General features: G+C 38.7%; 1 long non-coding RNA gene across 1 annotated transcript; it reads left to right on the plus strand.

The window, feature by feature from the left end:
- The first annotated feature begins 1,095 nt into the window (after positions 1 to 1,095).
- Positions 1,096 to 21,945, plus strand: LOC143882264 (uncharacterized). Its single transcript, XR_013252156.1, has 3 exons — positions 1,096 to 1,468; positions 14,029 to 14,120; positions 20,992 to 21,945. It is a non-coding gene; the product is annotated as an uncharacterized LOC143882264 (long non-coding RNA).
- Positions 21,946 to 24,664: the final 2,719 nt, after the last annotated feature.

A 24,664-nucleotide genomic window follows, 5' to 3' on the forward strand; every position in this document is an offset into this window, starting at 1 on the left:
AGAGATAACGTGAACTGCGGCAGACTTTTATTCTTCTAAAGTTTTTTGAAGTCAAATTCACGTTATTATAATGGGGATTATCAACCTCCCTTGAGGGGTTTTCAAGTTTCTAAAGGGATTACCAAGTACATAGAAGGGGAGTTACCAACAATGCAGAAGGGCTTTTCAACACTCTCCAAGGGGGTAACCAAGCCTCTCCGAGGTGTATCTAGTGTCAAAACAAGTTTATCAGGTAAATATATGGGACTTACCAACAGCAAATAAGGGATTATCAACAGGGGGTTCTCAACACTGGCAATGGGGATTATCAACCTCCCTTGAGGGGGTTTTCAACACTTGAGAAGGGGGATTATCAACCTCAGGAGGGGGTTCTCAACACTGGACAATGAGGATTATCAACCTCAACATGGGGTTCTCAACAGAAGAGAAGGAGGATTATCAACCACAGGGGGTTCGCAACAGACGAACGAGAATGGGGATTATTACCCTCAACAGGGGGTTCCCAACACTAGCAATAGGGATTATCAACCTCCCTTCAGGGGTTTTCAACACTAGAGAAGGGGGATAATCCCCATTTCAGAGATAATAGAAGCACAAGCCCTAAGTCATCATTTGAAAAGGGTTATAAGATAGGGTTATCAATCACAATAAAGATAGGGTTATCACACACAATACAGACAGGGTTATTATCACACACAAAAGACAGGGTTCAAACGCATTAATGGAAGCACTAATCCTAAGAGAGTAGATAAGCTACTAACCTTCACTTACTTCACTTACACTTCGTGGGTTTCAGGCGTTAATGGAGGAAAATGCAAGAGGTAGGCGGTAAACTTTGGTAGGTGAAAAGTAACAGAGAGAAAAATCTAGTTTAACGTGTTCTTTTTGCAATGAGGGGTATTTGGGTAAAAGGCTATGTCAGAAAAAGGTGTTTCGACCTCCGTTCACAAACTTTCAAAAGGGTGTCACCCATTCACTATTTTCGTATTTTTGTGTCACCAGTTGACAATTTTTCCTTATTATAATGGGTGCGAATCATCTACAGAGGGGTGCGAATAAATCATCACCCTTCATTTTTTTAGCAACGAATTATAAGCAGAAGCTGAACAACAACCCCCAACCGCCCCTTTGCAGAGAGCGACATTTCTTCCGAAATTTTTCCCATTTTCTAAGCAAAACGCTTTTGCTTCAGATCTCCTCTTCTCCTCTTTTTCTAGGGTTAAATCTTCCCCAGATCTTCCTATTCATGAATACTTTTCACAAATAAAGTGCAAAAGATCATCATTCCCAGGATTTTTTTCTCGATCTCTGCTCTTTGATTTGAGATCAGTTTGATTCGTTTTCTCGATTGAGAGATCTCACGTTTCTGGATTCAGATCGATTTGATTCGTTTTCTTTGTTTTTGTTTCTGTTTTTGTTGTTGATTCAGATAAGAATGGTGGTTTCGGGGCCTTTGACTCCTGGTCAGGTATGAGATTTTATTCTTTTTTTGTGCATTTTGGATGAATTGATAGTTTTTAGGGTTAGAATCTTTTCTTATTTTGTGATATTGATTTGTTTTTGTTAAATGTATGAGATTTTTGTCTGGGATTGTAGCTGGATTAGTTGCTATGATGTCGTTGGTTGATTTTTGTGACAGTCTGTTTGATCTTTCGTCGTTTTGGATTATATTGTGATATTGAACATTGGATTTCTTTTTCTAAGTTCTATTATGGACGATTCGTTGCTTTTATTCCTTGTTTGTTTTTGGATGATTTTACTTAAGGATTTTAGAGTATCGTTTTAGGCGTTAGGGTATTAGTATCAATCACATTTTTAGTATCTAAATAGTAATACACAATGTGTTTGTGTTTGTGTGTGTGTGTGAGGGTTTGATTCTTCTCACTACTGTCTCCTCTTTTCTTTTGTCCTTTTTCCTCTATCTTCTTCTTTTGCTTATAGCCCCAATACACAACCACTAATTTGCTATAAGAGTGTACTCTATGGTTTGATCATTCTTCTTCTTTTCTATATCTTCTTCCCTATATCCGTATTTTTCTTCTTCTTTTTTCCCTTTGTACACACCAAAAGAGGGGTTGTATGAGATTGGAAGTATCATGTGAATTTTGCTTCAATCATGCAATCATAAAAGGGATTTTGGGGTGACTTCAGTGAAGATGTTGTTCGTGGTGGCATTTTATGGTCCCGTGGCATTTTCTGATCGCAAAATATTTGTACAATCGCAATTCTTGTTTCAACAGTCATTGTCGCAAATTCATAGTAATCCTAAAATTCTTCTCTTACTAGATGTCTTTTGTAGACTCTAGTGTGCATCTATGTCTGAGTCTGGTGTTCTCATTGTTTGGGTCTTGGGGATCGATTTGCCTGGGCTGTTATGAGGGATTAACATGTCATTGCTCCCCAACGGCCCAGGTTAAAATCCACAAACAGGAATGACGACCAGTTCGAATTACCAAGAAGGTTGTAGAAGACACCACAATTAGAGGTGCTGAAAACATTGCCCCTCAAGATATTAAACTGAAAAATTATGATTCAATATTTGAGGACAGTGAAGAAGAGGGCCCATAAATGGAGTAACCCAATGTATCACACTGTGAATTACAGGAAAAATGGCAATGAAAGGATAGGAGGAGTGGAGTCACCCTCCCAAGCAGGTCTTGAGGGGGAAACTAAGGGTTATTGAGCTAGCTGATTGTGTTACTTAGCACTCATCCATTGACTATTGAGCAATTTGAACTCTTAGATTTTGGATCTCCCTCTCTAATGTGTTCTGAGTTACAGATGGTGTCGTTTTTTTTTTTTTTTTGAATGATAGCAAGCTTCATTCATAGGCAAAAGGGACGACTGAGGGAGTCAACCCAAAGAGTACAAAAAAATCCAACACAGAAAAAAGAATAGAAGAAAATACAACATGAGCCCTGAATCAAGAGGCAGAAAATCAAACAACTCCAAAGTTCAAACCCTGCTCTCCTGACCTTTCCCTAGCTAGACGATCTGCAATACTATTGTTTGATCTTCTGATAGCCATGAAAACAATTGATGAACCATCAATTCTATCATGGATCTCATTAAAGAACTGAGCGAATCTCCAAGGGGGGACCGAAGATCATCTAAGCCAACGGATGGCATTGAGGGTATCACCCTCCACTGTCACACGGTTCAGGCATTACTTTTCCAGACGAATAATCCCTTGGCGCCTTGTGCCCTTGAATGTAGCATCTTTCTCTTTTATCTAATAAACCGGTGGGGTCCCTGCCAAACCGGGTTGCCTACCCAAAAAAAAGGAGTATGGTATTAACTGCGGCGGCGGTTTTGGTGGTGGTCATTTTGGATGTGGTGGAGGTGGTTATGGTGGTAGATGTGGACGTACTGAGTCTGGGGGAGACTGTGATAGAAGTTGTGGACCTCAGAGCTATACTCATTGTAGTCGTGAGCAGTGTTTTAAAACGCGGATGTGACGCGGAACGCGGCCGAAGAGAAACCTTGTTGACTCGGCGCGGACGCGGCTGACGCGGCCAATAACGCGGTTGACGCGGCCAAGTTATATGTTTTTTAAAGTGTTAAAAATATAAAAAGATTTAAAAATAATTTTTCTTACTAAACTTTTGTAGAAAATTCATGCACTTTCAAATTGGGCATTGGATTTAGGCGAACGATATCAGCACAATCAATGTTTAGTAACTGCACAAATTCAGCTTGTCCTCTATTTTTAATTGACTTGTAAGAGCTTCATGGGAACTATAGCAACATTTTATACTTATTTAAATACTAAAAGACAAGACGAATCTACAAAACAAGTCAATGTAGGCTGCCATAGTAGTGATGAGTTTATGCCTGTCATTTAAGCTAGGCTGTGATGACAAGATAAACCCACCGTGTATTACATTGCTTGTCCTTTCACTGTACATCACTCTGCACAAGAAATTTAAAAGGGGTAAGTTAAGTATTATCCCCTTTGTTTTATTCCAGACTGCCCTTTGTATTACTCGGGACAGCCCCTTCTAGTGTATCTATAATTATTTTATACTTTTACTGGGGCTGTCCCTATAGAAAAGAAGGGTGAAAATATCATTTCTCCATCTTCTTCTTCGTGAGATAGGGTTTCAGGAGGTTTTTTGTGCGAAAAATGGGCAGAAAGTTAGCTTGGTGTTTCAGATGGCATAGAGTACTCGGCCAAAACTCGCCGAGTCTGGGGCTCCCAAATGCGGCCGCCACAGATCCGCGTCGACTCGGCCGAGTTCCGAGCCGAGTCAGCGAGTTTTAAAACACTGGTCGTGAGGGTGACACGACAGGTTCCCGACTAATCGAGGTACGCACACAATGACTTTATTTTCATCAGTTTATCTTGTTAGTTCTGGTTTGCCACAAGGTAGTGCTACTCGAAATGAGATCCTCATAGAAAGAATTGACATTTTAGGTAGGGTAGAGGAGGAAGCAAACTATGATAGAGAGATGTCTAGCTAGAGAGAGAACATGTCTTTTTCAGACAAGAATTAATCGTTGCAGTAGATAGTAGAGTTTGAGCTGGGTTGCTGCGATAGAGATTTAGCCATTATCCTAATGAAGGATGATTTTAGTAGACAATCTGAATTGGGAGCACCAGAGGGTTTGGTTGGGAAAAGATATTAATAGAATAGAGGAGGATCTACTTATCGTGGTTGGCAAAACTTCGGGTTTGTCATTTGTAAGTGATGGAAAAAGAGATCAGGGGGACTTTTCTGAGATATGAACATAGAGACAGCCATGCGAAAGACCCCCTCGAGCAAACGAGAAGTGAAAGTTCAAGAAGAATGATTCATGAGATGGTGTGCTTTCAATTGTCAATAAATTATGATGAATCTTCTTTCGGCGAATGAAGTGGAAATTCTACGTCGGAAAGTAGTGGAAGTAGGAAGACGGGTAGGGCTCTCCAACTTGTTGTTGTTCAATGATCTTTATGTGGGACGTGCAGGGTTTGGGCTACCTAGAAAATGTTTCTCATGCTAAGGAGGTGATTAGGGACATGGGGTAGAGAGGCAATTTTGCTTATTCTTCTCTCGACTTTGTGGGAACGGATGGTGGTATCCTGATTGCCTCGGATGGCTTTTATTTTTCATTGGTAAATGAACACACTGGCATCTTATTGGTGTCGATGTTGCTTAAGACGAACCTTAACGGTTCTTGGTGGATTTTCTCGAGTGTGTATGGGCCCTTAATATGGCTGAACATAGGGGATTCTTGGAGGAACTTGAGGTGTTCATGGGACGATGGAGTGAGCCTTAGTGTACTGGATGAGACTTTAATGTGATTAGACCCATTGAGGACAGAGTTAGAAGCGAAAGAATATCACCAAGAATGCTTGTCTTCTTGAACTTTGTTAGCATTAATGCTTTAGTGGACCTTCCTTTGATTGGTGCTCACTTTACGTGGGCTAGGAATTAGGGTAGAAGCAGACTGGACCGCTTTCTTGTATGTCACTAATGGATTTCTCTTTTCCATAGTGCTTGACAAGGTGCCGTGGTCAAATTGATTTCTAACCATTGTCCAATTAGATTGGACGGGTGGACGGAGTCCTGGGGTCTGTGTCCTTTCAGGTTTGAGCATGCCTGGTTGGAGGAACCGAAGATGAAAGAGAGGCTCGTTGATTAGTGGAAGGATGCTCAAGCTTCCGACTAACTGACATGAAAATAGACCAAAAGCTGAGATATGTCAAAGATAAGCTCATGAAGCTGTTAGAGTGGCCAAGTCACCCTAAAAAAAGCAGATTTACTTAAGTTTATCAAATATATAGATGAGAAAGAAGAAGGTCCTTTTTCTTGAAGGAGGAGACGAGATAGGACGAGATTTTATGAAGAATACAATAGGGTGATTTTAAAATAACAATTGTTCTGGAACAAAGGTTTAGAACCAAATGGCTTAAAGAGGAAGATGAGAAGGCCTCTTACTTTCATGAAATTGCCAGTGCTGGAAGAAGAGGCAGGAGTATCCAATCGATGTTGATATGGGATATCAGAAGTGAAGATAAGGATGCCATCATCGGTGAGTTTTTTAATTTTACAAATATCTGTGTTCCACAAGGGGAAATCATTTCCCTACCCCCCCCGAATGGGATTTTCTTCGATCAGCTTGACCAAGTGGACAGTGATTGGAGGCAGAATTCAGTGAAGAGGAAATTATGTTTAGTCTTTTTTTCCTGAAAGGTGATATTGCCCAAGTCCAAACAATGCAATCTTTTTTTTTCAGGTGTGTTGGGAGACGGTGAAAGTGGACTTGATGTCTTTATTCGAGGCCTCTTATGGCAACATGTCACTAGACAAAATTATCGTGGCTACTTTATTGCGTTAATGCTGAAGACAAAAGGGGCAACTAAAATACGTGATTATGATGGGTTGTGTGTACAAACTGTTGCCCAAGGTCTCAAGAGACCAGATGAAGAAAGTTCTTAGTAAACATTTTTTGCACAATCAAAGTGCTTTCGTTCAAGGGAGACACATCATCGATGGTGCTTTGATCGTTAGTGAGCCAGTGCATTGTTATAATTGTGATGCAATTAAAGGTGTGGTCTGCAAATTTTAAATGGAGATAGCATATGACAGAGTTGAATGGGTCAGCTTAGATTACATGATGGGGAGGATTGGTTTTCGCAATGGATGGCTGTATTGAATGTGCAGATGCATCTTGTCTGCTTGGTTTTCTCTTTTTTTTGGGTAGGTAAGCTGGGATTGAACCTTTGACCTCAAGGTCGATGAACGCCGTCTTTACCAATAGAGCTAGAGGCCTAGCCCCTAGTTTTGTGTTCTTTGTTGATGGGTTGCTTCATGGTTTCTTTAAATCCACATGGGGTCGTCGTCAGGGAAATCTGCTATCTTCATTTCTTTTTCACCCTGACGGCAAAGGCTATAAGTACAATGTCAGAGAAGGCAAGGAGTTGTCTTCTCATTAAAGGCTTTAAATTGGGAGAGCCAGGAACGGTTACTCATTTACAGTAGTTGATGCCACATTGGATTTTAGTAGTGCCGAGGCTGATAAAATCAAGAATCTGTAAGCGGTTATCCGAAGTTATGACGTGGTGATTGGCCAGAGAACTAACTCCAGCAAATCAGTTTTGATGGGCATTAATCTCGGTGAGGAAGATAGTGAGAGATGTGCCTATATTGTAAGGGTCAGCCCCCTTTTAGACATTTGAGGCTGCTTTTATGTGGCGGGCTAAGAAACAAATGTGGGATCCTATAATAGAAAAACTGGATAAATGTTTCTCTACCTAAAAGAGGATTATGTTGTCTCTGGGAGGCAGAATCACGTTGATCAATTCAGTTCTATTGAACCTCCCCACTTATTACATATCTCAGTTCAAATGTCAATTTGGGGTCCTCAGCTAATAGAACAACTCCACTGTAATTTTTTTTGGGGCTGACTTAGATGATAAGAGGAGATTCCATCTGGTCAATTGGAAGGAGGTGTGCTGGCCTAAAAAAAGTTGGGGGTAGAACATCTGGAACGTAAAAAGTAATGAATAGAGCATTGTTTGGCAAGTGGTTGTGGCGGTTTGGGAAGATAGGATTTCATCTGTGGACGAAGGGGATTGAGGAGAAAATGGAGTGAGCTTTGGAGGCTGATACTCGCTCGATAACTACAGGATCACCAGTGTAACAACGGGGAGAGATTTTCTTACTTTAAAGATCTCCTTTCTAACGGGAGTTTGATATAGAGTGACTAAAGGAGATACAATTCCTATGATTTACCCGACACTTCGAATTTTTTGCTGAGACACGTGTCCTACCGTGTCTGACACACCACGCCACGCGTGTCCACACGTGTTGACACTCCTTTCGACACTTTTAAATGTACTACTATAATATAAGTGGCAGACTTTATGTGGGATGTTTGTGTACCGTGTCAAGTGTGACATTCTGTTTTATTATTGAATGTCGTGTTTACCTCTTGTTATTAACTCTTCTCTTCTTTAACTAATATTTGTTGTTATATCCCCTCCCATACACCTAAAACCCTGAACAAACTCTTATTCCAATACTTTATTCATTGTATCCTATTGGTCTCCCTTTCTTGCTGCATATTGGAGACTAAAGAGGATATGTTAAATTAATGAGTGCGTTGTTATTTATTTATTTATCTCCTGTTTGTTTTAGATTATAGCTGATTAATTCTAAGATTTATATGTTTGTTAAGTGCACGTTTGGCTACCATGAATTTCTTTTCATGATAAATCGGAATCTCCAAGTGGAGATAAGGGTGACATCTCTACAAATCAGGAAACAAAATCCCGGCGACTAGTGTCTCCGGGCGCTAAAAGTCTGGAAAAGGTCATCCCGATTTTGAGTAGAGTTTTTTTGTTCCTAATTTTTAGCCACGTTGACGCTAGGTTCCGGGATCTTGTTTCCGGTTTTGTAGCGATCTCACCCTCACCTCCACTTGGAGATTCCGATTTATCATGAAAAGAAATTCATGGCAGCCAAACGTGCCCTAAATGAATACCATATTTATATTGTTGCAATTTATGATACATCTAGCCCTCCCCAGACCCCCGCAATGGCGGGAGCCTTGCGCACTGGGCCGCCCTTTTTTTTAATAAGTAATTTTATATGTATGGTATGAGCGTGTCACCATTTCTAGATTTTTAGGAGTTGTCATGTCAAGACACCTCATATCTGTGTGTACGAATCATGATCATATATACTTTCTTTTTTAACCGTGTCCCCGTTTCAAAATTTTTGGGGTTTGCCATGTCCGACACTCTGTGTCCTTGTCGACCTGTGACACTCGTGTCCGTGTCCACAAATCATCAGTTCTGATGTGATCCATTGTGCAAAGAGGCTCCACTGAAAGACATGTTTCTTGACCTATTCTTGGTGTCCTAGAAGAGAGATATTAATGTTACATATTCCTTTGACAAAGAGGATAGAAGATTGAATTTCACATAAACTTCTTTAATATGGAAATAGAGAGGGTTTCATTGTTCTTGGAAACATTGGAGTCGGTTTTTATCATACAAGAGGGTAATAATAAGAGGATTTGGAAGTGAGCTTGTGATGGGACAATGTATTAACCAACAACAAATATTATTCGGAGGAATTCTGCTTCGCTAAGAGTATGTGCTTTTGGATGGACTATGTACCTTAACAAGATTCGGATGGTTGATCATCTTTGTAGCTGCCGTGTCATCATCGTCGATCATTGCACCCTTTGCATAGGGGTGGGAAAATCAATCGATCATATTTTCATCCATTGCAGGTTCACGAAAGTGATCTAGTATTATATTCCGAGGTTATTAGGCATTCTTGGGATTTCCCAAATAATTTTAACGTTCTTATTGACAGGTGGAACTTTGTCCCATGGCCTATGAGGAGTCATACACCCGCCTTTCTTGCTGTAATTTGTGAAGGAAAGGAATATACGTTTCTTCAAAGGACAATTGTTAGAAATTCATATCCAATTTACCAATAGGTCCTTTCGATGATTATCCATTGGGCTTAAGTTCTCCCTAGTTTAATGGAATTTCGAAAGCTACCTTGAGGCGATCCTGTGTAGAGGTTTGCACAAGCAAACTCGCTGTTCAAGCCCCAACTCCTCGATGGTCCACTCTTTCTATTTGTCAGATCAAGTTGAGCTTTGATGGTTCTAGTATGGGGAACCCGGGCCCAGCAGGAATGGGAGGTCTTCAAGACGAGGTTGCAGAAACCAAGTGTGTTTTCTCTGGACCTATAGGTGAAGAGGATGCTAATTAGGCTGAAATGCAAGCTTTAAGGTGGATCTGAGGGACTTCAACAAGCTAATAGTTGAAGGACACTCGTTGAAGATTATCAAATGGATGATCCATGGGGATCATTGCTTGTTGAAGATTTGATGATGCTATAGAAGAGATCTTGGATTGTGTTGAGTGTCACCAGATGGTGTTTCAACACGCTAGACACTTGGCTAATAGTGAATAAGATCGACGGTGTTTCTAATAGCGAATCAGATCAACTAGCTCACAGTTGTGTGCGATTGCCAATTTCCGAGTTCTATTTTCTTCCTTGGGGCCTTGTTTTTGTTGGTTTTTATCTTTGTTGTAGCTCGAATTCTCGACCATCTCGGTCTCCTGGGCTATGCCTTAATAAAACTGTTACTGCACCACTCAAAAAAATGTGACAGGAAACTACTAGAGCCAGGGTGATGACAAACATGGAGTATATAAGAACATTTGACAAGATGAACCACTATATCTTGTCTCAACTTGAAAATGATATGCGAGATTCACTTTGTATATGGCTGGTCATAGGGAGTGTCATGCGATGAGTTTGGGCGGCAAAAGGAATTGCTTATACTAATTACGTGGACCACTATAACATAAAAACAATAGCAAGGTTAGTAAAGCTAAGGAGTCATAATAATGATTTTCAAGACTTCAAAGTTTCGAAATGGAGATAATAGTTCTTATTTTTGGCTATTTTAGTTTTCCTTTTGCATTTATGGTACTTATGCAGACTTTGCAAATATGTGAACATGCTGGCGTACTTATTCACCTTTGCAAATGTGTAAACATGCTGGCCTCTCTAGTTAACATAGGTTTCGTTGTGATCGTTGATATTCTCTGGTATAGTTTTGAACTATGAAGCAATGCGATTTTGATTCGGAAAGGAGACACTAGTTCTTATTTTGTATGGTAATTGTTGTTTGCATATATGGTTCTTTCCTTAGGAAATATGTGAGCATGTTGGGCTCTTTAGTTGAATCAAGATGGCATTTCGATGCTTGATATTGGGCTCTCTAGTTGAATCAAGGTGGCATTTTGATGCTTGATATTCTTTGTACACTTTGATCTTGTGGAAGTGACTGTTTTAGAGCCTCATGGTTGAAATGGTATGGATTCTTAAGATTGATCTATAAGGAACTGATGGATGTCTCTGAGTTAGCATGGCTTTTTCTTTGCTTTGGCAAGATTACAATGGCCTAGTTAACCACCTATAATGCCTAGTTTTACATATTATCACCTTTTAGCTCATATTTCCTTCCAACACGGCTACACCTTTCCGGTAAACACAACTTCAATGGTAAGAAATGAAGGTAGTTGGATTTATGGGTCCTAGTTTTGGTCATGTTAGGCTTGCATATCAATTGATGTTACAGATGCTTTAGCTATTGACTCAGAGGCCATTAAGCATGAATTTTGATTTTGCTTACCTTGCTTTGTTTTCTATCTCTTAGTGTGATTAGATGATGTAAGAGGGGAGCGGATGCTTCTTTTGTTTCATGTCCATTTCCATATAGAATTTTTGAATTATTTTTTATTTCCAATTTTGCATATGCATAGGGATCCAAACATGAGCTGGGCATTGTAACTAAAGTATACATTATCCAATCAAGAAGTAGAGTGGGACTCACATTGTTTGGGTGATCCAAACCATTCATTTGATGGGCCCTGACATAGATAGCGTGTGCCTAAAAAATCATCTCCATGGAGTCATCCTAACCCTTGATTTGTGGAGGTTCAAAATGGACGGATGTGTAGAGGTTTAAAATCTGTCCATTTTAAACCTCCACAAATCAAGGGTTAGAATGATCCTATGGAGATGATTTTTTGGGCACACCCTATCTATGTCAGGGCCCATCAAATTAACGGTTTGGATCACCCAACAACATGGGTCCCACTGTGTTTCTGCTCGATCGACCAGAAATATATTTGGGCCCTATGTTGTTTGGGTGATGCAAGTGATTCATTTAATGTTTATTCATAAATATATTGGTTATTTTTCATGATTCTGTTTGGGAATATGATACCTCTAACTGGCTTACTTTTATGCACACATACGTTTATTCATAAATATGTTTTTGCATACGCTCAATGTTTTTTTATTTTTTATTTTGGAAAAGTAACAAATTTATCAAGGGAAATGTTATCAGCACTACCATCGCACTCCCCACTTTATTAAAAAGTACGGTATGGCCTGCACCATAGGATGATCCAAACCGTCCATTGGATGGGCCACAGCCTAAATAGGTTGTCCCCCAAAAATCATTTCCATAGGTTGATCCTAACCCTCCGACCTGTAGAGGGTTAGGATCAACCCTCTCAGATTCAGTCCTTCTATAGATCGGAGGGTTAGGATCAACCTATATATTTTTTTTGATAGGTAAAAAATCTGCTAAAATTGTTATGTAATGGGGCATTCGGAGAATTGAACTCGGGACCTCTCGCACCCTAAGCGAGAATCATTTCCATAGGCTTAGGATCAACCTATGGAAATGATTTTTGGGGCACAACCTATTTAGGCTGTGGCCCATCATCTAATAGACGGTTTGGATCATCCTATGGTGCGGGCCATACCTTACTTTTTAGTAAAGTGAGGAGTGCGATCATAAAAAATGGTAGTGCTGATAACATTTCCCTTTATCAACACTGTAATCGTATTACATCGCAGGGACAAGGTGCCCCACTGGTGTAACAGCCACTACATCATCCCTTGATACATATTCATCCCAACCCAAGAGACCCAATTTGATAATTTTTCCAGCCCTAAAGATGTAGTCCTTCATTGCCCCTTCAATCACCTCTCACCTCCATTTCGGGTTCCATCTGAAAAATGACAATATTTTCTCTTTCCACACCTTCTTTTGCTAAATTGTCGTCTCCTTCATTGGTGGACCGACGCTTATGTTGGAATTTTGGGGATATGGATGTATCTAGATCCCTGATTTCCGACATGATATCCTCTAGTGCCCAAGGACCTACTGACTTATTAGTAGCCTACAATTTTGCATTTGATGAATATCCTTCAATGATCAATTGATCACTTCCATGATTTGTAAACCACCTCAATCCCTATGGTAATGCCCACGCTTCTGCTTCATTTGAATTGCAATGCCCCATCGGTCCGGAGTATGAAAGGAGAGTAGATCCGCTTTAGTCCATGAATAAGACACCAATCCCCCCGCTCGTCCTGGGTTCCCTTTAGAGCTTCCATCAAAGTTCAATTTAATCCGGCTGTTAGGTGGGGGTGGGGGGGGGGGGGGCTCCACCTTGGCGCTTCGATTTGCTTCTTCTTTTCATGAATGGCGGTCTTCTAGTTTCTTAAAATCTCCCCGAAGCTGTAACTTGGTCCGTCCTTCCCAATGCTACTCCAAGCTATAATACAGCGTTAATGTCAAATACTATTCTCCCCCAGCTACTCTTTACATCTCTGAATATGCGATTGTTTCTTTCCTTCCAGAGGTGCCATATCAACACATAAGGTACAAATTTCCACATGGCTCTACCAACCTCTCCAAACGGCACCGAACTCCTTTCAAGAGTAATCATTTTAATTGACTTTTGGAGTGCCCACTGAATGCCAAAGCTGCTTATTACTCTCATAGTCCAAATGAGAAGGGACTCTGAACTAGAAGGTGGTCCAACGTCTCCTCACTGCAGCAACAGAAGATACACTAACTAGCCTTCTGTACTTTCTTCTTTTTAGCCGGTCACACGTGTTTATTCTCTTTCTGACTACTATTCAAGAGAAATCCACCACCCTAGGTGGGGCCACTGCTTTCCATATCCTTATGCAGTGAGAGACTTCCCTATTCAGAGATGCTAACCTATAGAAAAGAAAAAAAACATCGCATTGAAAGAGAACCAGCAGGGTCTGGAATCCAAACCCTACGATCCTCAACAAAGGGTGAGAAATAGAATGAATAAAATTTGTATAAACTAAATCATTAAACAAATGAATAACGGAAACTGTGGTTAAACGCTCATATAGGGCCCTTAGTCTTTCACAAGCTAGATTGGTGAGTGCTTATTATACCTTTTCTCCTATGATGCCAAGCCCATTTTGGATTGGCTTTCCACATATCATTTTATGAGCACTTTTGATGTTTTCCCATATCCGTTTATTGTTTATTGGCTCATTGGATCCTGAGATAAGTTTTGATGTGATTTTGATGTGCAAATCACTTGATGCCATATACAAATGCGTTTGATTTTTTCCGTGTTGCATCTTGTCATGTTCTTGTTTCTTGAAATCAAAATCTGTATGTTATCTTCATCAAGTTTAATTTTTTGTTCCATTTCAGGTTTCATTTTTGCTTGGAATTGCCCCCATCTTTATTGCATGGATATATTCTGAGATACTAGAATATAAGAAATCTTCATCTCCTTCCAAAGTGTAAGTTCCTTATTAATATTGAGAGTGTGCACCTTCTTTGAGATTACTTTAGTCATTATTTTTATTAAATGAGCTCTGACATGTAACTGAACTATCATTTTTTTTATTAAATGAGCTATGACATGTAACTGAACTATCATTTCTTTTATGATATAATGAACTAGATTTCACCATTCAAAATATATATGAGGAAAGTGTAGTTACTCGATCGAGTAGCTAACTTAGCTACTTTGTCGGCTTAAAATACGGTGGGCCCACATTGTTTGGGTGATCCAAACCATTCATTTGATAAGCCCTCACATAGATAGGGTGTGCCCAAAAAATCAGCTCCATTGGATCATCCCAACCCTTCAAACTGTGGAGGCAAAAATGGACAGATTTGTGAAGGTTTATACACTTCCATTTTTCCCTCCACAAATCGTAGGGTTGGGATGATCCTATGGAGCTGATTTTTTGGGCACACCCTATCTTTGTGAGGGCCCATCAAATGAATGATTTGCATCACCCAAACAATGTGGGCCCCCACTGTATTTTAAGCCGACGGAGTAGCTAATTTAGCTACTCGATCGTGTAGCTACACTTTCCTCAATATATATATATATATATATATATATATATATATATAGAGAGAGAGAGAGAGAGAGAGAGAGAGAGAGAGAGAGAGAGAGAGAGAGAGAGAGAGAGAGAGAGAGAGAGAGAGAGAGAGAGAATAAAGTATGTGCAGCTGCACAGATAAGTTATTTGTGCATGGGTGTAAAAATCAGCCCTATTGGTTCATTACGTTGGGATCCAAAGCATTCATTTGGAAGGCCCTTCCTTGGATAGGGTGTGTACCAAAAATCAGCCCTATAGGACCATCCTAACCCAATCAAAGTTAGAGGGGAAAATGGACAGATACTGTTTCTGCCCATTTTTCCCTCCACAAATGGCGGGGTTAGGATGATCCTATAGGGCTGATTTTTGGCACACACCCTATCCATGGATGGGCCTTCCAAATGAATGCTTTGGATCCCCAAGTAATGAACCAATAGGGCTGATTTTTACACCCATGCACAGATAGCTTATCTGTGCAGCTGCAGATACTTTATTTTCTCACACACATACATATATATATATATATATATATATATATATATATATATATATATATATATAGAGAGAGAGAGAGAGAGAGAGAGAGAGAGAGAGAGAGAGAGAGAGAGAGAGAACTGGATTTAGGGTTCATTTTCATGATATTAGGTGGTGTTCACAGATGTTTGACAAGTTTTTTTGAAATACTGGGGATAATCTTTTATAGAAGCTGATCAGAAGTTCAAGACCACCCATTAAGAAGAACAGGGGCCTAGTCTGCTTTGTTTAGTTTAAAATTTTGGGGGTTCAATTGCTTCTTTTATAGGGAATTATGGTGTTTTTAAACTAAATTTTAGGATGAGTTTGTTAAAAGGGTAATTTTGAATATATAAAAGTGAAATGAAGAAATGGGCAGAGCTCCGCAGTGACGAGAGTTCGAAGACATGTGTCTCATATGAATGTTCGTGCATTCTTTTGTCATATTCTCTGACTTGTGGTTAATTTCTACATGCTTCACATTTTATATACCTGCTTAGTCACTCTTTGCTTTTTTAACCGTCTATGAATAACACAGTTTTCTATTCCATTGTTAGCTTAGCTAAGAACTTTCTTGTTGATTTTTTTCTAATATTATAGGTTTAATTCTCTTCATTTCAGTGAGGAATTTTCCTCTGCTCCGTTAGTGATTTTGTGTTTGAACCTCTTTGGCTCGGTGAAGTACTCTAGTACCTCGAGACGGGCGGGGCCACGTATAGCATGTAGGGGGCCACGGCCCCCCAATGCAATGTAATGTAAATTAGTGTTACGGTTGGGTTGAAAGGCTAAAACACAGTCAGTGCTATGTGATCAACCCCCAAATGCAATGTTAGTGCACATTGCATGGTTGGGTTGAAAGGCTAAAACACAGTTCTTCCAAAAAAATTATTCTTCATGAAATACATACATGAAGATCACATTCATCGTTGAGAATTGAGCCACACTTGTTGTCACCTTGCATGCACCACCTAGATTCCATGAAAACGAGCAGAGTTGGGATTTTGTTTTGTTTTGTTTTGAGTGAGCAGAATGATGAGAATAGAGGCCTCGAGTTAAAGAGTTTAAGACTATTAAATTAGGATAAAATTTTCATTGAAAATGAAATAACACACATTAAAGTAATGGAAGTTAGTCTTAAGATATTTTTTAAAGGAATTTGCTAGGCAATTTCGCGGACAGCTATGTCGCGGCTCACTTTTCCAAGAGGAGACAACCACACAGGCAGATTTTGTGTTTCTCATTTAATTCATCTGAGGTGGTTGTCCTCTATTGCAAGCAGTGAGATGCAAAATGACTTTCCGCAAAATTGCCTATCAAATCTGTTTTTTTAAATTATTATTTATGATTTTAAACATTTTAGATAGGCTACTAATGTTGGCACTAATATGTTTTGAGAATGACACAAACTCGGCTTTTCTTTTTTCATTGGCTTCTGAGAGCTGTTTGGGAAATGTAATATGAGAAAAGTACGGAATGCGAGCATTAATTACTAAAAAAATAAGGATTTCGGGTACTAATTAAAACAATCATGAAACTCGGATGATTTAAAAAATCGGTGGAAAAAAGACCCCAATATCCTTCTGACATGATCACAATCCAACGTCAATTATTATCTTTAAAATTAGATTTGAATATTTTATTATTTCTCACGTCTCTTTGTAACCATTTTTTTTATATTTTAATATTATCTTTGAGAGAAACTAGGGTAGCATTTAATGCATTTGACCTTAGCTGTTATCATTTGGTTCGTTTGAACATGTGTTTGAACCCAAAAAAGCATTGGGTTCGTTTTAATTTTTGTCGTCTGTAATAAGCAGAGACCAGTTGGATCCTTGACAAGTGGAGATATTTTTATGTACTTCAGTTATTTTGGCGGCATACTCGATACGTTTGGAACACATGTTTTCATTTGGTTCATTTGAACATATGTTTGAACAAAAAAAAAAGACTTGGGTTCGTTTTAATCTTTGTTGTATGCAATAAGCAGAGACCGTTGGATCCTTCACAAGTGAAAATATTTTTAAGTACTTCAGATATTCTGGCTAGGTACTCCAGAATCCGGAGGCGTACTCAATACGTTTGGAACACATGTTTGAACCAAGAAAATCCGACAGCGTACTTGATATTCCGGCGGTGTACTTCAGATATTTCGGTGGCATACTCTAGAATCCGGCGGCATACTCGATACATTTGGAACACATGTTTGAACCTAGAAAATCCGACAGCATACTTGATATTCTGGCGCAGTACTCCAGAATCCGGCTCGTACTCGATACGTTTAGAACACATATTTGAACCTAGAAAATTCGGCAGCGTACTTGATATTCCGGTGGCGTACTTAATATTCCGGCGACATATTACAGAATCTGGCGGCGTACTTGATAATTGAGCCAAAAGAGACCTGATAAATAATAAAATATTATTTTAAAGATAATCATTGACGTTGGGCTGTGAATGTGTCAGGAAGGGCAACATACGAGGACTCTGATCATGTCAGAAGGGTATTGGGGTCTTTTTTCCACCGATTTTTGAAAATCACCCGAGTTTCATGATAGTTCTAATTAGTACAAGAAATCCGTATTTTTCGGTAATTAATGCCCTCATTCCGTACTTTTCTAATGTAATAACCTTTGAGAGCTGTTTAAATAATAAAAGATGAGATGAGTTTGTGCAATTATTAAAACATGGTAGTTCAACTATTAGTAGCCTTTAGCTAATATAGCTGATATTTGTCTAAATAGATATTATTTTAGAAACTAGGGACTAAAAGGCAAAAATCCCTAAAATAAGATTTCTTTATATCTAATAAGGGATTTGCTAGTGTCCATCGCAAAAGGCATTTCGCAGATGGTATGTCGCATGTCAGAGCAGCCACAGAGTGAAGTGAGCCTCTGCGCCTGCCTGCTCTAACATGTGACAGCCCATATACGAAATGCCTTTTGCGGTGGACCCTATGGTTTTAAATTTAGACCGAAATTCGAAATTTTGGATTTCGGTGAGGACCGAAACCGAAACGTACCGAAACCAAAATTTACCAAATTTCGTTCAAAATTTAAGACATTTCTGGAATTTCGTAGAAATTGATATTAAAATAATAATATTTATAGCGTCAGAATTTCGAATGAATAATTTCGGAAAAAAAATTCGTGCAAAAAAATCCGGAATTTTGTGCGCGTGTACCAAATTTCGCCCGAAATTTTAGCCGAACCCATGGTGGATGCTAGCAAATCCCATCAAATCCGGAATTTCGTGCGCGTGTACCAAATATTTATACATGAAAATTGCAAACCTGCTAGACCCTAGATTTCATCTATGGATTGTTTTTTTATCTATATTTTTCCATAATTCTTTTTTCCCTGTACCCAAAGGCCCTGTTAGACCTTGTTTGTTTTCGATTTTGAGAATAGATTTTTGAATCCAAAACTAATAATTAAGGCCGTGTTTTTTTTAAAAATTTTGAGAACTGATTGTGTCTTGCGTCTCAAAAACGCATTATTGGACTAAACGTTATTTTGAGTACAATAATCAGTGTTTTTTTTAAACCAAGATCAATTCTCAAAATCCTAAACAAATATAGCCTTTAGTGATTAACATCTCTATCTAGTCTATACTATTTATACTGGGACAGTCTTACTGGCACTTGTAAAAGACTAAACACAGGGAGATGAAATGCAACTACTTTGCATGAAATCTGGCAAATTCCTCTTCCTATTACTCCTCTTCCAATGGAGAATTCTTAGTCTCTTAAACCTATAAACTCTAAATGAGTATCCCCAATCCTACCTCAATGCTCACTTTCCGTCTCACTTAAATTGAGAAAAGCAAATATAGGATTTGCCATGTATGCCAAAAGCAAAGCTCTTCCTTTGTCCTTTGGCAAGCAGTCCATGGCCAACTCCTAGGGAAAAAAAAAAGGTATATATAATGTTTAAAATTTATCTACTGTTTTATTTATTTTTCCAACTTGATATAAGTTTTATTTTTCTTTTATTTTTCTAGCTCAATTTTTGGAACTCCCAGCAACAGGAGCTGCACCATCTAGAGTCGTAGTCATAACAATGCAAGGTAGTGGGAAGACTCTTCCGAGGATCCATTAGAACCTAGGGAAAAATGCGAGGCAGTGAGGATTCTAAGGAGCCATTAGAACCTAGGGTTAAGGGATTATTAGAGTTTTTTTAAGGAAAAAAGAGGAAAGACTGCACCATCTGCACTCTTATTCATTAAGAGTGGCTTTATAGTGTTTACAAACGAGGAACAATGTGAGGCAGTGGGGGGAGACTCTTCCGAGAATCCATTAGAATCTAGGGAAAAATGCGAGGCAGTGAGGATTCTGAGGAGCCATTAGAACCTAGCATAGGGATTATTAGGGTTTTTTAAGGAAAAAAGAGGAAAGAGAGGATTTGAAGGTGAATAGATTATGATTATAGTTTTGGAGAGAAAAAGAATGGAGTGAAGTAATGGAGGAAAAAGGGGATTTGGAGAGGTTTTGTGAGTTGAATCTAGGGTGGATTTGAAGAAAACAAAAATGGAGGATGAAAGGATGAAAAACCTAAAATAGGTGGAAGAGAGGCTGATGATGTATTAAAAAATAGACTATATTTGTCTGAAAAAATACATATTCAGACAACCAATCCAAGTGGATACCTCTAGATTGACCATTTTTACCACCCGAAACACAATGTAACTATATAGTAAGATCATAAATTATAAAGAAGACAAGGATAGTCAGACAACGACCCTTTATTTGCCTTTTTTGCCTGTATAGATAAACAGACATAGCTGATATGTATGAAACTGTCTTCTGACATTTCTACCTTCATCTCCCTTTCTTCCATTTCAATCCTACAAACCAAGCACAAACAAAAACAAAAACCAAAAAACAAATCTCCAATGAAGTTGTGGTTGACATCCAACCTCTCTCCACTCTCCTCTTCTTCTATACTCCAAAAAATCACAGCCAAGCCTCATAGTTGGATCGAAGTTTTCATACTATTTTCGTGTTCATAGACATATCAAGTGAATCAAACCCAAGCCCGCTAATGGTAATGAAAATACACAGGAGTGTAAATCAGTATGACAAGTCCATGTCCTGCGAGAGAATCACCCAAGTTTTTCTTACCGGCCAAGTCAATTTCCTCCTTTTTCTTACCGACAAAATCCTTTTTCTTATTGACAAAATATACTTCAACAGAATCATAGTTCTCCTAACTCTATAACAACTCTATCATACCTGTGAACCTTTTAGAAGTAAGCTTTCCGGTTAAATTGACGTACACGTACACGTCGTAACAGTCTGTTTCAACTATTATTCTTTTAACTTTGTAAAGTGGAGTTGAATCCTTCATTGTAGCCTCCCCTTGGATCAGCTCTCTATCATTTTCCTGCCCTCCAAAACACATCTTGACCTCAAGGTGGAAATGGGGAGACAAAGCCTGCATATCGGATAAAAATTCCCAAGAGGTGTCCTCTACAGCTAAATTTCATCATGGATAGGATTGTGAACCTTGAGATTTTGGCTGCTATTTGGCTTCTTAGGGATTCTTCCTATTAAGTGTCTTATGTATCTTATATCCCAATTCCTTTTAGGGCTTACAAATATGCTCGATGATACATGAATTTCTTTTCCATCTTTATATCCCAATTTCATCTCTATCCTTCTTTGTTATTTTGAATTTTTCAGTAATTGGTAATTTCAGTAATTGGCATATCCACACGTTTTGTTTTGTTGTGTCATGATCTTTTAATTCTAAATTGGTATTTGCAGGTTATCGAAATTCCTGACAGAATCAAACAACTGGTAGTCGAATATTGTAATCAGGACGAGCACTGGATACCATTGGATTCGGGAACATTTAAATTAAGCGTTGATGGATCATGTATATGGGAGTCAGATACATTCAAATTTTGCTACTGGTCTTGGGCAGCCCCTTTCTTCACCGTTGAGAGGCACTGATATTACTGGTGGATCATCTACATGGGAGACAGATACATTCAAATTTTCTGACTATGGTGCTACAGTTTCAAAGAAGCAAAGTTGTGCGAGGGGGGTCTAGGGCAGTCCTTTTCTTCACGGTGGAGAGGCACTGATATTACTGGATCATCTATATGGGAGACAGACGTATTCAAATTTTCTGACTATTGCGCTCCAGCTTCAAAGAAGCAAAGTTGTAGAATTGGGGAGTGCTGATATTACTGGATCATCTATATGGGAGAGACAGATGCATTCAAATTTTCTGACTATTGCGCTACAGCTTCAAAGAAGCAAAGTTGTGTGATTGGGGAGTGCTGATATTACTGGATCATCTATATGGGAGATAGATACATTCAAATTTTCTGATACGTTATGGGATTGGGAAGTGTTGAGACTTGAAACTATCTTGGGCAGCCCTAATTTGCCTTTGTCTTCACCGTTGAGAGGCAGTGATATTACAGGCGCAGAGATGGCGGCAACTGTACATGGCATATCAGTCTCTCTAAAACTTACTATTCACAATCCTGTCCATGGTGAATAATAAGTTTTTTCTTTGAAAAAAATTTCTCGTTCTTCCACTATTGATGCAATTGGTTGTCTAGGTAACTTTCATTACAAAGAAAAGAATTTGTTTTTCAGCTCTTACGTTTGAGACAGGTTAAGGATATGATCGGCTCTTTCATTCCATAATTACATGTAACATATATTTTTAGAGCTAAATTGGTAACAAAGTTGCAATTTCTTAAATATAGTAAGCCACTACAACATTACCAACTGTAGAAATATTTGCCTGGCTCTATAACACGTACTGAAAAACACTTAAAGAAAGCCGAAACATCAATGGTAGCTTAATAGTTTTCATCCCCATGTTGCTGATTATTTGATATTCTTTTTCTTAATTTATTTAGAAGATTTAACCAAAATCCTGTCCCATGTTTTCAAAAACTTATTATTCACAATCCTGTCCATCCCACTGATTTATGATGTGATTCAATTTTCAGAATATTGTTCACTATATTTGTCTGAAAAAACAGACTTAGTTGTTGGAACGTTGATACATAAAGGAATGCTTCTTGTAGTGTCTCGATTACGTGACACTCCCCACCCATGGGTAGAATGTAATGAAAGAATTAATATGATCATCTGAATAGTTGTTATAAGTTTTATTTTTTTCCCTTTTTAAGGCTCAATTTTTGGTATCATGAGTTTGTAAGTACTCAAATATAGCCAGCCTCCCCTCTTGTAGCCTCCCTACTGAATTAACATAGAAAGTGATCAAGACCCGACACTCCGGCAACCTCCCCACCCATGAAAGAATTAACATGATCTAATAGCATTACTTCTTAGCACCAAAAATAAGAACTACAAAAGGATATGAAGGCGAGATTATACAGAGTGATCAATTGTTCATTTGTTTGAAATTGTAGTTTCTTTTTGAAAATTTTTAGACATTCCAGATTAATATTTGTCTTGACTTGATATAGGTTTTTGGGTGATGATATTTTATCCCGCTGCAGTACCTGCCCTTATAACGTGATTTGACGTCAAAAAGCGTTAAAGTTGCCCACTGTTCACGTCAAATCATGTCATAAGGGAGGCGCATGCGTAATGCAGGGGGGAGTGAAAATATCATCTCCCATTATTTTTCTCTTCTTTTTAAGGCTCAATTTTCGGATTACCATATTCAACACTCCAGCAGCCTCCCCACGTCATCTCCCATGGGAATGGTTTCAAATTTCAGTTTCTGAATGCGTTTCGGTCCTCACTGAAACCGAAATTTCGTTTGAAATCCGATGAAATCTTATCAATGTTTATCGTAAGACGTACAAAATTTTGTTCGAAATTACTGAAGTTAATTTCGTTAATTTCGGATAAGATTAAATATTAATAGAAATCCAGATTTTTTTGAGGAAATCCCTTAAATTTCGACCGAGGAGATAAACGACATTTCGATCGAAATAAGTTACTGTTTTGAGCATCTGTGATTTCGATTTCAGTCTCAAACGAAACCCAAAATTTCGGATTTCGGTCAAAATTTAAAACGCGCCCACTATATCTCCCATGGGTATAACATCCTAACCCACTATATCTCCCATGGGTATAACATCCTAACCCGCTATATCTCCCATGGGTATAACATCCTAACCCGCCCTCGTACTCTTAGCACCAAAAACTAGAAATACAAAAGAAAATGAAGGCAAGATTATCTAGAGAAGTCATTTTTTATCGCAGATGAAGTAAATGTGGAAGAAGCAAACACACTTAGCTGGATATGCTTTACCTCCTAATTACTTCTTAGCATCTGAAACTAGAAATACAATGGGCAAGATGATGTAGATAAATCAATTCTTCATTTGTTTGAAATTATTGTATTTAAAAAAAATAAAATTGGACTTCCCATATTAAGTTTTTTTTCAATATTTTCTGCTATGTTTTATGGATACAAACTATTCACCTTCACAAACTCTTATAATGAGGATTCTAGACTGTAAGAACAATTTGTTTCAATCTGTATTTTTGTACCTGTAATCTGTATCAATATATATCCCACCACGAAAGGCGAGACCAAACTCAAACTCAAGACTGTGGCAGGTGGAAGAGAATAATTATGATGGATGATAAATCAAGCCAGCCACATCAACCAAGGGGCAAAAAGGAGATGGAATATGCAAACGGGGTAAAGAAATCCGAAGTTCTTCCTGCCATCTCGTGGGCTCAGAAGTAGATGGAACTCCTGCATATACCAAATGACGCAGAGGCGGATAGCGGAAGTGCCACTGATACCAATTGACATAGGACAGCCAACAAAAAAAATTCCTTTTAAGTTGAGTCAAATATGGTCTTGCTAGGTTAGGGAATATATTAAAGTTATGGGACAGGTTGGGGTAAATAAGACTAGTATGCTGGCCAAAGTATTGACCTTCTCTTTTAAAAGGCTCGGCATTGAATATTTGATCAACTGAAGAGTTTCTAATAATATTTAGAGGCAAATCTCTTAATTTCTGAAGTTCAAGGGTGCTCGGACTAGAATACCCTCTAATGACTTAAAGACTTGCTCCCCACTTTAAATTTCCGTAATAGATGTGTGGAGCTGAGTTAAAAACACCCTTAAACTTAAATAACTTAAGTGATTTGGGGGGAAAAGACCATAGTTGGATGAGCTAGGAGTGTAGTCCTAGGGGTTGTTGTGTGCCTGGTCCAAGCCTTGTATGCTAACTTGATCTGGTACAATGCAACCCTAATGTCAGGCTGGTTATAAAAGAAGACTTGGTTTCATGGAAGGAATTTAATATGGGAATTTCTATAAGCTTTTAGTAAACACAGTTACACTAGAGATATGCATCTATACCAAAAGAACAAATCGAGCTTCGGAGGTCAAAGTGCCATCACCACCGTTTACTTTGATGCCTAGGGATATTGCTGCTTCAGTATGTTCATTACCATATGCATCTTTGTTTTGGTTCTA

This window comes from Tasmannia lanceolata, unplaced genomic scaffold, assembly GCF_043159265.1.
Source record: "Tasmannia lanceolata isolate RefF3 unplaced genomic scaffold, GAP_Taslan_0.1 ptg000007l, whole genome shotgun sequence".
Classification (NCBI taxonomy): domain Eukaryota; kingdom Viridiplantae; phylum Streptophyta; class Magnoliopsida; order Canellales; family Winteraceae; genus Tasmannia; species Tasmannia lanceolata.